Genomic DNA, 14,464 nt, shown 5'->3' with positions numbered 1-14,464 from the left:
AGACTGGATTAAGCAAAGACCAGCAAGAATGTTTTTAAATGCAATTCAATAACAGCATCAAAGTGTTAAAAAAAATATATATAAGGATGTGAAAAGACACACCAGTAAATGTAGGAAACATTAACAGTAAATATAAGAAACATTAAGCATCTAATATGAAAACCAAAGAAAAGAAGGTAGTATTTTACACCTGACAACAGAAACACACCCAAAATATCATATTAGCATGTTAATAACAGAAGTTGGATGTACTCTTTACTACTGAACAATTTTTGTTTTGATAAAGCATTTTCCATAAACAAAGTGGCAGCACATTGAGTTTAAGTTCGATAGCATCTAAAACATCCAACAGGCAAATAGAGAGGAATGTGAAAGACTAGGAATTGAAGTAGACTTACTAGAGACAGGAGAAGCTGTGATGCAATTATAGAGTTCAATCATGGTATGTAACAGGTGAAAGAAATGACCCAATAAGATGCTAAGAAAAGCATGCACACCTTGAGAAAATACGTTCAGGTGACACACAGCTACAGAATGCTATTGTGTTCTTCCATTTCTGTTTTTAAGCCCCTTATAAGCATCAACAAAGGCTGTGAAGGCACATCAAAAACCAGAAGGCTCAGTTCCAAAGTCAGTTGTGGGGACACAGAAAGTCAGGGTGTATCCAGGGATCTGCATTAAGTTTTTTATCTGTGAGGTTCTAACTCTGTAAAAGTAGGATACAAAAGAGTGTTAGATTCGCTGCTCGCCAGGGAAAGAATAACTCAGCCGAATATATGAAAAGAATTTAGATGGCCTTTATTTCAGGGAGCCACGGTCACGAGCTTCCCTTCCCCGTGAAGCAGAAAGGGCACGCGTGAAGTAGTGAGCTGCAGAGGAAGAAGAGAGCAGAAGAGACAGGGAAGGGGCCCTTTTAAACTCTCCTTGACACGGAAGCCAAGACCAAGGCGAGGGTTGCCTCGGCCCTTATTGGTGGGGGGATATGGGTCTGTGCCCCTTATTGGTGCAAAGGTGGTCTCACTGCCTGAGGGGCCGCCAGAATTACGTCATCCGTTCTGGGTTTGGACGCAAACTCCGCCCTTCTCCGGTTACTGTGGTAGCCATCAAAGGGTACTTTATTTAGAAAGTTAAGAGTATAATTTAAAAAGACGAATTGTTCTTTTAAAAAAGCCATTTACAACAATTACCAACAAGCTTTCCAGTGTTTCCACAAATACTCTGACCCAAGCACTCCCTCAAAACTTTATTCTTTTTTTCCTTTTTAAAGATTTATTTTTCTTATTGCAAAGTCAGATATACAGAGAGGAGACAGAGAGGAAGATCTTCCATCCAATGATTCACTCCCCAAGTGGCTGCAACGGCCGGTGCTGTGCCAATCCGAAGCCCAGAGCCTCTTCCAGGTCTCCCATGCAGGTGCAGGGTCCCAAGGCTTTGGGCCATCCTTGATTGCTTTCCCAGGCCACAAGCAGGGAGCTGGATGGGAAGTGGGGCCACTGGGATTAGAACCGACGCCCACGTGGGATCCCAACCTGTGCAAGGTGCAGATTTTAGCCCTAGGCTACCTCAACCAGGTCACAAAGCTTAAAAAGCCTTCACCTGTCCTGCATACATACATTGGGTTCACTGAAGGAAATCTGGAAAATGAAGTGTATTAAAGAGAGCTGAAATCATGCAGTTTCATCACCCACGGTAGCTGCTGTTAATATTTCAGAATGACCGACAGAGACTTCCCTCACCTTTTTCATTTTTTTTTTTCCACTTGGCAGAAGACAATTAAATCCACATGCTTCTCTTCAAACCAAGCTTGTCCTTTTAACATCCCCTAACCCGGTGAAGTTTCAGGCTGTCAACTCCACAAACACTTCCGCAACACAGTATCAATTTCAAAGTTTCTGCTAACAGTATGTAGTGCTCAACTTCAGTCTTTAAGGACGTCCCAAATTTAAGACGTTGGCCTAGAGTGGCTAAGACAGTGTTACCATCGCCTCTGCCCAGGAAACAATGTTTCTAGAGTAGTGCCTGGCAAGCCTGCTAAGTGCTTCCCGCGTTCTTAGTGAATCCGCACAAGCACCCACGTGAGACCAAGCGAGGGCAGGTCAGAGGAAACGCTCGCCACGAAGCCTCCTTCCCTGAGCCCACGCTGTCCACTCCGCCGCCACGCCTCTCCCGGGCCTCACCCACGCTGCATTTCCACACACCCCCAGGTGCTTGCATGCCCACTCCTTCCATTACTTTCTCTGGCTGCTGCTGCCCCTCAGCCAGGCGCCCCCGTGACACGAAGGCAACTCCGTGATGTGGGATGACTGATTTCACCTTTTCGGGGCGCGTGTCGGTCAGCCTTACCTGTGGAAAGTCAGTGGTTAACCCTTCTCTTTCTGCGGCTGGATTTTACTTGGCAGGCCAGGTCCGGCACCCTCCAGAAGCCCAGCGGCTCCGGGATCACCGCAGGAATCCTTTCTTTACAACACCAAATGAAACGATGGGGGCGGGGCGGCGGGCCGAGGGCTGAGCACTCCGGGGCCCCTCTCCCCAGCTGGCGACTGCGCCGGTGTGCACCTGGAGGCGGTGGCAGGGGCTGGGGCCCAGGGCCCTGCGGCGACCCCGCGTCCTCCCGCGGCTCCGAAGGGACCGGCTGAGGCCCCCACACGGCAGTGGCTCGGCCACTCGCGGCTAGGCTATTGTGAGGGCGCCGCTGTCCCCGGGGAGGGGTTCCTCACGAGGACCGGCTAGTGTCTCTACGCCGCCCAAAGCCCCAGGCCGCAGATATGCCTTCCGGCCGGGAAGTGTAACATTCACCACTGACTAACCCAACCACTGTGTCGCCTGGCCCCAGCGGGGAAAGTGGGGAGCGCGCGATCTCTATACAATCCTGGCCCCTTAAGGCGATCACTAAATGGGAGGAGGCGAACGCTGGACGCCCCTGCCGCCTGGCCCGGAGCCCATTGGTCGGCTTCCCCGGCGGGCGCACGCCTCAGCCGCTCCGCGCGCGGACCTCACACCCTCGCGGCGCTGCCTGAGGCGCGCAGGCTTCTGATTGGCCACCAACACTCTCGGATTGTCTCGCGCTCTCTCGCTGAGCCAATGAGGTGATCCGCAGTTTAGAACCCGGCATCGCTGCTGTGGTGGCTCGGCTGTACCTGTGGGTAGGTCTGTGGCTGCCATCTTGTGTGTGGCTACAACTGGGCTTTTCGGGCGTCGAAAAAAGCTGGGGTGGTGGCTGGTCTTTGTGGAGCGGGTGCCGGGGAGCAGTGGGACAGGGGAGGGACCTGAAGGAAATCCGCCGACTTCCCGTTTGCCTAAAAGGGTACATATTCTGGGACTGGGTTTCATTCTTGATGTACGGGAGAGCGAGGAAAGGTAGTTGCTACTGGGCGGGGAGTTGGGGGGAAAAGGCTCCATTTACTGTATTGATCGTGGGATTAGAGAAGGCTTGGATGCCTTGACATTGAGTTGTTGGTTCCGGAGGGCTCTTGCAGCAGTTTGCGTCTGGGAGAGACGGTGACTGCGGTCCCCTTCATTGCTCAGCTGGCTGATGGGCTGCTTGACAAAGGAACCTCCCCGCCGTACTCGGGATCCTGTTCCTTCTCTTTGTTATCCAGGGAGCAGCTACTGCTTTATTCTCTAATCCCCTTTCTCCGTCCTTCCTCCTTTGTCGCGTTCCTTCTCCTCCTTGCTTTTCAAGGTTTAATCACTAAACTTGAAAGGCAGACCTAGAGAGACCTTCACTTCCCCGTGGCCTCCACAGCCAGATGGAATCCAGGAACAACATCCGAGTGTCCCACATTGGTGGCAGGGGCCCGAGTCCTCTGGCTTTGCCTGGAGCTTTATAGCCAGACAGCTGCACTCAGCAGGTGTACCAGCCTGCCCAGTGCTGGTGGCTCCTGCGGTATTTTTCAGAACACTAAAAACGTAACGGTCTTTGGCAGAAAGCAGGGAAAGAAAGGAAGAATTTTGTTGTCTTGGTTTCAGCTTATTGAAATGTGTGCAACTCTGTTGGCTATACTGTGGTTGCTCCTCATGGTGGAGGCTCCTGTATGGGAACGCCCCTTCTACCCTCTTTTTCAGGTGTGAGGAAACAAAAAGAAATTCTCTCATTTTTTTTTAAGATTTATTTATTTTTAATTTGAAAGTCAGATACACAGAGAGGAGGAGAGACAAAGAGGAAGATTTTCCATCCGATTATTCACTCCCCAAGCGGCTACAACGGGCGAAACTATGCCGATCCAATCAGAAACCAGGAGCCAGGAGTCTCTTCCAAGTTTCCCACGCGTGTGCAGGGTACCAAGGCTTTGGGCCATCCTTGACTGCTTTCTCAGGTCACAAGTAGGGAGCTGGATGGAAAGTAGCGCACTTGGGACGCGAAGCAGTGCCCATATGGCATTCCTGCGGATGCAAGGTGAAGACTAGTCACCAGCCTACCCACCATGTCTGCCCCCAGCAACTTTAAATGATTCTTGGAAAGCTTTCCGAAGTGCTGAAGTGCTAGTCAGAATATAGGTATTCTGTGACAGGAAATATTATTTCATCATAAAATGTACCAGCATGCATTGCTTGGCCAAAAGGATGGGTTCTAGGTTAGTGGAAGCTAAGACCTACTGATTTTTTTAAAAAATTTGTTTTTATTGCAAAATCAGATATACAGAAAGGAGGACAGACAGACAGGAAATGTTCCGTCTGTTGATTTACTCTGCAAGTGTCCCTAATTGTTGGAGCTGAGCGGAGCTGAAGCCTGGAGCCTCTTCTAGGTCTCCCAATGTGTACCCAGTCCCAAGGCCTTGGGTCGTCCTTAACTGCTTTCCCAGGCCACAAGCAGGGAACTGGATGGGAGTGGGGAAACACCCATATGGGATCCTGGCAGATGCAAGGCAAGGACTTTAGCTAGTAGGCTGCTGCGCTGGGCCACGGGAGGCATGATCATGTCAGTCTGACTTGCGTGGTGAGCATATAGCATCTGTCTAGCCGTACACAGAAACCTTGAGTAACCCTTTGTTCATTATACATTCCTTATCTAGCCTCAGAAATGTCTTTCTTGGGCCCGGTGGCGTGGCCTAGTGGCTAAAGTCCTTGCCTTGAACGTGCAGGGAACCCATATGGGCACCACTTGTAATCCCGGCAGCTCCACTTCCCATCCAGCTCCCTGCTTGTGGCCTGGGAAAGCAGTCAAGGACGGCCCAATGCTTTGGGATTCTGCACCCACGTGGGAGACCTGGAGGAGGTTCCTGGCTCCTGCCTTCGGATCGGCGCAGCACTGGCCGTTGTGCTCACTTGGGGAATGAATCATTGGACAGAAGATCTTCCTCTCTGTCTGTCTCCTCCTCTCTGTATATCTGACTTTGTAATAAAAATAAATAAATGTTAAAAAAAAGAAAAACAAATGTCTTTCTTAAAATTAATTCAGGCCTGGCACGATAGTGTAGTGGTTGAAGTCCTAGCCCTGCACACGCCGGGATCCCAAATGGGCACTGGTTCTATCCTGGCTGCCCCACTTCCCATCCGGCTCCCTGCCTGTGGCCTGGGAAAGCAGTCAAGGACGGCCCAAAGCCTTGGGACCCTGTACCCACGTGGCAGACCTGGAGGAGCTCCTGGCTCCTGGCTTCAAATTAGCTCAGTTCCAGCCATTGTGGTCGCTTGGGGATTGAACCATCAGATGGAAGATCTTCCTCTCTGTCTCTCTCCTCCTCTGTATATCTGACTTTCCAATAAAAATAAACTTTAAAAAAATTAATTTATAGTTTTGCTTTCAGCATTCCCTCTCCTAAGATGCTTGTGACCAATCAAGTTCCATCAGCAGTCATCTCCAATCTGTGAGAAATTTACCTGCACTTACCTAAACCTCCAAAGCCAATGCATATTTACTCTGTAATGAGAAATGAAAATTTATATTCATAGAATGCATAAATTCTGACTAGAACTTTACCACTTGGGAACAATTCCCGATATTAAAATTTGTTGCAGTTGTATCTCATAGACTAATGGAACTCTTTCTTATGAATTAATCTTACATTAACCTTTACACAGTGCATATTTCTGCCTCAAGTTTAGTATAAAAACCTTTTCTTCACTTAGAGAAACAAAGACAACACAGAAATAAGCAAAAAACTGTTATAAAAATATAGCCATAAAACAGAGGAAAATGATAGCTTAAATATCCCAGAATGAATTAATATAAATTAAATAGCAGGGCCCAGCGCTGTGGCCTAGAGGCTAAAGCCTTGCCTTGAACACGCTGGGATACCATATGGGCGCCGGTTCTAATCCCGGCTGCTCCATTTCCCATCCAGCTCCCTGCTTGTGGCCTGGGAGAGCAGTCAAGGATGGCCCAAAGCCTTGGGACCCTGCACCCACGTGGCAGACCTGAAGGGAGCTCCTGGCTTCAGATCGGTGCAGCTCTCGCCATTGAGGTCACTTGTGGAGTGATTCATAGATTGAAAATCTTCCTCTCCGTCTCTCCTCCTCTGTATATCTGACTTTGCAATAAAGATAAATAAATCTTTTTTTTTAAAAAAAGAAATTAAGGAACAGATGAAACGTTTGAAAAAGTCCTATTCATTAGAAATAATAGCCATTTGGAGATGTGATGGCTAGACTATGGAAGGATGTAAAATGAGAACTGACAGAACTCCAAAAAGACCAGGGAGGGAAAACACATCTTTAAATGGAGACTAAATTAGAAAACATGAGTAAATGTACTCCACCAAGGCACAACAAGAGAAGCAGAGGATAGAAACGAGAGTGCAAAAAAAAAAAAAAAAATTACATAGATATTTAAAAAGTCGAGGAGATAAAACCAGGAAACAGAGTCAAATTTATATACTGTTCCCCAGGTGTCAACCAAAGCAGAGTAGTGGTGCTTAAGCAGGTTGAGTGACCCAAATATCCAGAATCTGAAATTCTCTAGATTTGAGAACTGATGTTAGCACAGCTGGAAAGTTCCACACCTGTCCTGTATGAATCGCAATCAAAATGTGGCTCAGTGTACACAGACTTGCATGCACAGGATTATTGGAAATATCACATCAGATTACCTGCAGGCTATGTTTCCTGTGCATACAGAACATATTTGAAGCTTGTGATATGTTTTAGATTTTTTAAAAATGATTTTTATTTGAAAAAGAGTTACAGAGAGAAGGAAAGAAATAGAGGTCTTCCATCCAGTCCATGGCTCATTCCCCAAGTGGCCATAATGGTCAGAGCTGGCCCGATCTGAAGCCAAACTAGGTACCAAGAGCTTCTTTGGGACTCCCACCTGAGTGCAGGGACCCAAGAACTGGAGTCTTCCTCAGCTTTCCCAGGCCATAAGCAAGGAGCTGGATCAGAAATGGAGCAGCCCAGACACAAATTGGCACCTGTACGGGATTCTGGTGCCATAGGCAGAGATGTAGCCAACTATGGCACAGCACCGGCCCACAAATTTTCCAATGATGTGCCATTATATATGTGCAAAAATTAGCAAAATTCCAAAATCTAAAGCACTTCTGGTCCAAGAAGTTTATATAATGGATACTCAACTAGGAACATTACGATATACTTAATGTCACTCAGTTATATACTTTATTTTTTTTTTATAAAGATTTGTTCAGTTTATTACAAAGTCAGATATACAGAGAGGAGGAGAGACAGAGAAGAAGATCTTCCGTCCGATGATTCACTTCCCAAGTGAGCCGCAACGGCCGGTGCGTGCCGATCCAAAGCCGGGAACCTGGAACCTCCTCCAGATCTCCCATGTGGGTGCAGGGTCCCAATGCATTGGGCCATCCTCGACTGCTTTCCCAGGCCACAAGCAGGGAGCTGGATGGGAAGTGGAGCTGTCGGGATTAGAACCGGCGCCCATATGGGATCCCGGGGTGTTCAAGGCGAGGACTTTAGCCGCAAGGCCACGGTGCCGGGCCCAGTTATATACTTTAAAAATGGTTAAACTGGTGAATTTTATATTTTACCACCTTAAAAATGCAAATCAAAATAATGGACTGAACTAACCATTAGAACTACAGTTCAAGAACATGTAGAATTAAAGGTGTAAGTATGTATTTTGAAACACACCCTATGAATCTAGAAATATCAACTCAGCAGTTAATGCTGAGATGTCTAGTCTTGTGCAATTGCTGGATTTAAAAAATATAGAAAGACTTCTTATAATTATGGGAAAAAGAATGAGCCTCTGGGAAAGAAAACAGTTGTAATTAAGGTTTTTTTTTTTTTTTTTTTGGATAGTAACATTTTATGCTAGATTAGAGGAAAACATTAGTTTTTTATAATTCAGGGAAATAAACAGGAAATAACACATGTCCAAATGGCTATTATTTCTAATTAATAGGACTTTTTCAAACGTTTCATCTGTTCCTTAATTTCTTTCTTTCTTTCTTTCTTTCTTTCTTTCTTTCTTTCTCTCTTTCTCTCTTTCTCTCTTTCTCTCTTTCTCTCTTTCTCTCTTTCTCTCTTTCTCTCTTTCTCTCCCTTCCTTCCTTCCTTTCTTTCTTTCTTTCTTTCTTTCTTTCTTTCTTTCTTTGTATCTTATCAAACTCCTTAGAGGATTTAGGGCATTGGGGAAGGCATCTGATACAGTGATTAAATAGTACCTGCCCCCCCCACACCTTGCAGGCTCACCTGAGTGACAAAAACGCCCCCAGATGTGGCTCTGTCTCTCTCTTCTCCTTCCAGCTTCCTCCTCCTTCCTCCTTTCCTCCCCACCACCCTGTTCCGTTACTGCCCCACTGGAATAAACCTCCTAAGATTAAAAAAAAAAAAAGCTACTGCCTGGGACACCCACATCCCGTGTATCAGAGTACTGGGTTCAAGTCCCACTGTTGGGCCCAGCAGAAGTGACTCCTGAAGGAGCTGAGAACAAGGAAACTTATCACAAGCCAGGAACACCTGGTGACCTTGGCACATCAAGCAGCCCAGAATCCTGGTGCTATCTCTCCCTGCCTCCCTCTGGTCACAAACAGCAGGAGGCTTCACAAGCGTCAATGCTGTCTTTCCTGAGGTCAAACAGACACTCCCATCCAGAAATGTTTCAAATGTCAAGTCTGCACAAAACATCAGCACCTGCTATGATGACATCACAGCCACAAGCATGCACACACTGAGGAGATGCTGCTTCCCCCAATACTTGGATAGATATGATAAAACACGAATAAAAATACAGTGATTGGAGCATGCACTTGTTCTAGTGGCTAAGATGCCTGACTTTGATACTTACCTCTGGTCCTGTCTCCAACTTGCAGCTCCTACAGCTCCGACGAGGCAAGGTGGATAGCTCTGGTGGATAGCTCTGGTGGACAGCTGTCACCCCATGGGATATCTGCACTGAGTTCCCAGCTCCCTGTGGCAGGCACGTGGAGAGTGAACCAGTGGGTGGTAGAGTTCTTTCTACCTACTACATAAATCAAAATTTAGAAACTAATTTCATTGAACAGAGGTAGGTAATGGCAGAGAAGGAAATGGAGAGGAATTACTAGCTAATTTTATTATTGCTTATGGCCAGGGACTAGTATTAGATAAGGGTACAAAGAGCATTATACAAAGTTACTAATATAAAGTTAACACAGAACAAACTACACACTAACTTCCCTGATTGTTAAAAGAAATATCCCACCAAGGGCCCAGCGCAGTAGCCTAGTAGCTAAAGTCTTCACCTTGCATACACCAGTATCCCATATGGGCGCCATTTCTAATCCCGGCGACCCTGCTTCCCATCCAGCTCCCTGCTTGTGACCTGGGAAGGCAGTCGAGGATGGCACAAAGTCTTGGGACCCTGTAGCCGTGTGGGAGACCCGGAAGAAGCTGCTGGCTTTGGATCGGCTCAGCTTTGGCCGCTGTGGTCACTTGGGGAGTGAATTAGCAGACGGAAGATCTTTGTCTCTCCTCCTCTCTGTATACCTGACTTTCCAATAATAATAATAATAAAGGAATATCTCACCAAATGGAGGAAAGAAAAATGGCCATGTGTATTTGTATTCCTATATGTAGCCACAGGAGCCAGCGCTGTGGTGAGAGCTTCTCAGTTGGTTTGCACGTCGAAGTACCAGGAGGGTAAGGCGCGTACAGGGAATCTGGAAGCTCCGCAGACTCAGCTGCAAACCTTGCTCTGTGCATCTCTACCCTTGACTGCTCCTAAGTTGTCTCTGGAATAGCTACCTAGAACTGGTAATAGTAAGTAACATGCAGTCATAAGTTTGGTAAGCTGTTCTAGGAAGTTACTGAAGCCACAGAAGGGGTTGTTGGCACTCTACTTTGTACCTGGTTGGTGAAAATTCCAGGTTATAATTTGTTACAATGTGTTGCAACCAGTATCTAAACCTTGCAGACAGTCTTGTGAGGCTGGACCCTTGTGAGGTCTGTGTTCACTCAAGTTAGTAAATAAGTCATAAATCATAGGACACTTACTTGATGCTCTTAGAATTGTAGAATTGATTAATGTGAGAAAACTAATCACATTCTGTGTTGGACGTGTTTGTGAGTGCACAGATGGAACAGGCTGTTTTGTCTGTATAGGTACAATAAGGTTAACATGTCCAACTTAAAAATATAAAAGGCACAGCTGCAAGCCTGTCAAATAAAAATAAATAAATTTGTAAAAAAACAAAAACTATGGCTGCAAGCCCCGTGCAATGGCTCAATGGCTAAATCTTCACATTACGAGCACTGGGATTCACATTGGCACTGGTTTGTGTCCCAGCTATTCTACTTCCCATCCAACTCCCTGCTTGTGGCCTGGGAAAGCAGTTGAGGACGGCCCAAAACCTTGGGACCCTGCACCCACGTGGGAGACCTGGAAGAAGCTGCTGCCTCCTGGCTTCAGATTAGCTCAGCTCCTGTTGCTGTGGCCACTTGGGGAGTGAATCAACAGATGGAAGGGTAAGCTTCTCTCTATAAATCCAACTTTCTAATAAAAAATAAATAAACCTTTTTTTTAAAAGTATTATTCTGCATGTTGATACTACAGTTCAGATTTTAGACCACATACCATTATGATGGAAAGTATAAGCTAAAGGCTACTCTTAGTTATAATTTCTTTCTTTTTTTTTTTTTTAAAGATTTTATTATTATTGGAAAGCCGGATAAACAGAGAGGAGGAGAGACAGAGAGGAAGATCTTCCATCCGATGATTCACTCCCCAAGTGAGCCGCAACGGGCCGGTACGCGCCAATCCGATGCCGGGAACCAGGAACCTCTTCCAGGTCTCCCACGCGGGTGCAGTGTCCCAATGCATTGGGCCGTCCTTGACTGCTTTCCCAGGCCACAAGCAGGGAGCTGGATGGGAAGTGGAGCTGCCGGGATTAGAACTGGCGCCCATATGGGATCCCGGGGCTTTCAAGGCAAGGACTTTAGCCGCTAGGCCACGGCGCCGGGCCCTCTTAGTTATAATTTCTAAGAGTTAATCTCTGATTCAAAGTATGGTAATATCTTGTCACGCATTACAATGAAAAAGAATTTTCTCTTTTGTGTTTTACTGTGGTGTTTTACTTTTTGTTGGTATAAAAATTATATTTTGAAAATGTAATCATGTTCTTTTTATGGCAAAATAAGTAATAAAGGCTACAATTCCTATAAATTTTTTTAAACTTTATCAAAGCAAAATTACAAATTTACAAGATATATAAGGAGCATAAAGCAAGCTAATAATAGGATATTTTAATGCATGTTCTGAAATTAAGTCAGAGTAAACAGATAAAAGATAAAATAGTCACAGAATTATAGAGCTCTTACACAACTATATCAAAATATAAATCCTTTAATAAAGAATATGTGTTTTTGGGTCCAGCACAGTGGTCTAGTGGCTAAAGTCCTCGCCTTACAAGCATCGGGATCCCATAGAGGTGCTGGTTCTAATCGTGGCGGCCCCACTTCATATCCAGCTCCCTGCTTGTGGTCCAGGAAAGCAGTAAAGGACGGCCCAAAGCTTTGAGACCCTGTACCCGCATGGGAGACCCAGAAGAGGCTCTGGGCTCCTGGCTTTGGATCAGCACAGCTCTGATTGTTATGTTTGTTTGCGGAGTGAATCAGCAGATGAAAGATCTTCCTCTCTGTCTCTCTTACTCTTTGTATATCTGACTTTCCGATAAAAATAAATTTAAAAAAGAATTATATGTTAAATCACAAAGAAGGCTTAAGTTCAAAAAAAGAAAATACTGAATTTAAATTATGATCTCTTGCAGAAAATGTAGAAAATTACTTCATAAAAATAAAGGCTGACCTCAAGTTTTAGAAGGAAGTGGGAAGATTAAATCAAAATGTCTCGGGCTCGGCAGCATGGCCTAGTGGCTAAGGTCCTCGCCTTGATCCCATATGGCCGCTGGTTCTAATCCCGGCAGCTCCACTTCCTCTCTATCTCTCCTCCTCTCAGTAATCTGACTTTGTAATAAAAATAAAATAAATCTTTAAAAAAAAAAACAAAACAAAACAAAAAAAAAACAAATCAAAATGTCTCTATACCTACTTCAGGAAATCCATAAATTCCATGTAGATCTGTAAGAGGAGCAAATGAAACACCATCATCTTTGCCTTACTGGCATACTGGGAATTCATGGGTGTAAGTAACCCTGCATTGAAATTCAGCAGAGCCGGCCGTGGAGCCCAGGCGGATAACTGGAGACTTTGTGTAAAGTAGTGAAGAACAGAACCTAGAGGGCAGCAGAACTCAGATAAAGTAATTCTTAGAGAGATGCTCACTGGGACTAGGAATCTAACAAGAAGAGATGTGAGGTCTGTTGGACTAAAGGGACCTGGGAAACCAGAGGCAGCTTCGGGGAAGTGCTGCCTCTAGGGAGTACCTTGGAGGGAGCACTCAAAGGCACTGAGCCTGCTGTAGGGAAGGCTTGCAGGTGAGAAAGGAAAGAAGAGATGGTAGAATTTAAGGATCCTGGTAAAACAGAATAGGAAACATAATATCCTCGCGACCACTGAAACAGAATCATTGATGAGGGAAAGCCTTTTTAAAATTAGGTAGTTATGAACTAAAAAGTCCACAAAGTCAACTAAATCCCATCTGCGCAGCTGACATCTGGCTTAGGAAAATCAAACACACCGAAATGAACAGAAGATGGCAGGCAACATCCATATAAAGTTACTTTGGAGCAAAGAAACAAAATGAGAGTCAAATATTCAGCTTATGAAAGATCCCCACCAAACCTTTAATTACAGAACTAAAGGAAACTACATTACAACATCCATACTTGAATTAAATTTCCTTAAACAAGCGTTAGCAGAGAGAAAATGTCCCAATTCGAAATTCAGAACCTAAAAGCAAGCAGGTCAAGGGAGAGAGATGTGGTTAGTTAATCTGAACTCTGGAAGAGACAAAGGCAAAGAATGAAATGAAGAGAAACAAAAATAATTTTTTAAAATAAAGCAAAGGAGCCTGCTGTGGTAGCCTGGTGGGTAAAGTCCTCACCTTGCACGAGCAGGATTCCATATGAGCACTAGTTATAATACTAGCCGCTCACTTCTCATTTAGCGCCCTGCCTGGGAAGGCAGCAGAGGATGATCCAAAGCCCTGGGACCCTGCACCCCCATGAGACCTGAAAGAAGCTCCAGGCTCCTAGCTTTGGATCAGCTGAGCTCCAGCTGTTGCAGCCACTTGGGGAGTGAACTAGCAGATGGAAGAGCTTTTCTCTCTGTATCTGCTCTATATATCTACCTTTCCAATAAATAATAGTTAAAAAATAAAAATAAAGCAACGATGTTGGCTGAATATAAGGGACACATAAAGGTACAAGGATACCCAAGAGATTGAAAATTAAATAGATAATTGTAACAAGGAAATAGAAAGTGATTAATGTAGATGACAGCAATTTCTAAGGAGAAACTAGAATACATCTAATATTTAAACTTGAGCCAATGAAAACACTCTAAAAATATGAGAAGTCTCAGAACCACATATTGAAAGCCTCTTTGTGTGTTGGGAAATTGATCCCCAGTGGTCAGTTCCAAGTCATGTCCTGGTAAAATTGTTGGACTTTCAAGATAATGAAGAAAAATTCCTCTGTGCTTCCAGGCGGAAAGAAGAGGTAGCATTCAGAGCCAAACAGCCATGGGATCATGTGTTTAAACTCTAGGAAATGGAAACCATGGATTTTGGTTTACCCTCGGATTTATGACTAACTTACAGAAAAGAAAAAAACAACACCATGATCAGTCCTAGTCTGTGTGTTTATTTAGAAAGGTATGTAATGGAAAATGCAATGCGAAATATCAAAAAACAAATGGAAGAAGAAAAATTATTGGAATTAACACCTCAAAGAGCTAATCTCCCTAATGAAAACAAAACTTGAAAATCCAAGCAAGGCCATCAAACCAATGGAAAAATAGGCCAAAGATATGAAAAGAGAGTCAACAGAGAGCAAAGGAGAGTACAGATGTATGAAATACTCCAATGTGAGTTCTACAAAGAGAAATACAAATTCTAGATCTGTGGTAAAAAATTTCTCACCAAAATACAGAAGTTACACAGAGACTATAGGGA

General features: G+C 44.8%; 2 protein-coding genes across 5 annotated transcripts in view; one reads left to right on the top strand and one right to left on the bottom strand.

The window, feature by feature from the left end:
• The window catches only part of SETDB2 (SET domain bifurcated histone lysine methyltransferase 2), a 99,071-nt gene extending 96,155 nt beyond the window's left edge, over positions 1-2,916 (bottom strand). The window contains exon 1 of one of the 4 annotated variants that reach the window (XM_058670776.1): positions 2,808-2,916. The gene's annotated coding sequence lies outside the window, so the exon portion shown is untranslated. Of the gene's footprint in view, positions 1-2,343; positions 2,533-2,807 lie in introns of those variants that run through there. The other 3 variants (XM_058670777.1, XM_058670775.1, XM_058670778.1) reach the window with 3 other exon arrangements.
• A 111-nt stretch (positions 2,917-3,027) lies between these two features.
• CAB39L (calcium binding protein 39 like) overlaps positions 3,028-14,464 on the top strand; it is a 97,448-nt gene continuing 86,011 nt past the window's right edge. Inside the window, exon 1 of the mRNA XM_058670783.1 lies at positions 3,028-3,147. The gene's annotated coding sequence lies outside the window, so the exon portion shown is untranslated. The remainder of the gene's footprint in view (positions 3,148-14,464) is intronic.

This window comes from Ochotona princeps, chromosome 12, assembly GCF_030435755.1.
Source record: "Ochotona princeps isolate mOchPri1 chromosome 12, mOchPri1.hap1, whole genome shotgun sequence".
NCBI lineage: Eukaryota > Metazoa > Chordata > Mammalia > Lagomorpha > Ochotonidae > Ochotona > Ochotona princeps.
Note: the sequence above shows the minus strand (reverse complement) of the source record. Positions and strands in the feature narration are given on the sequence as shown.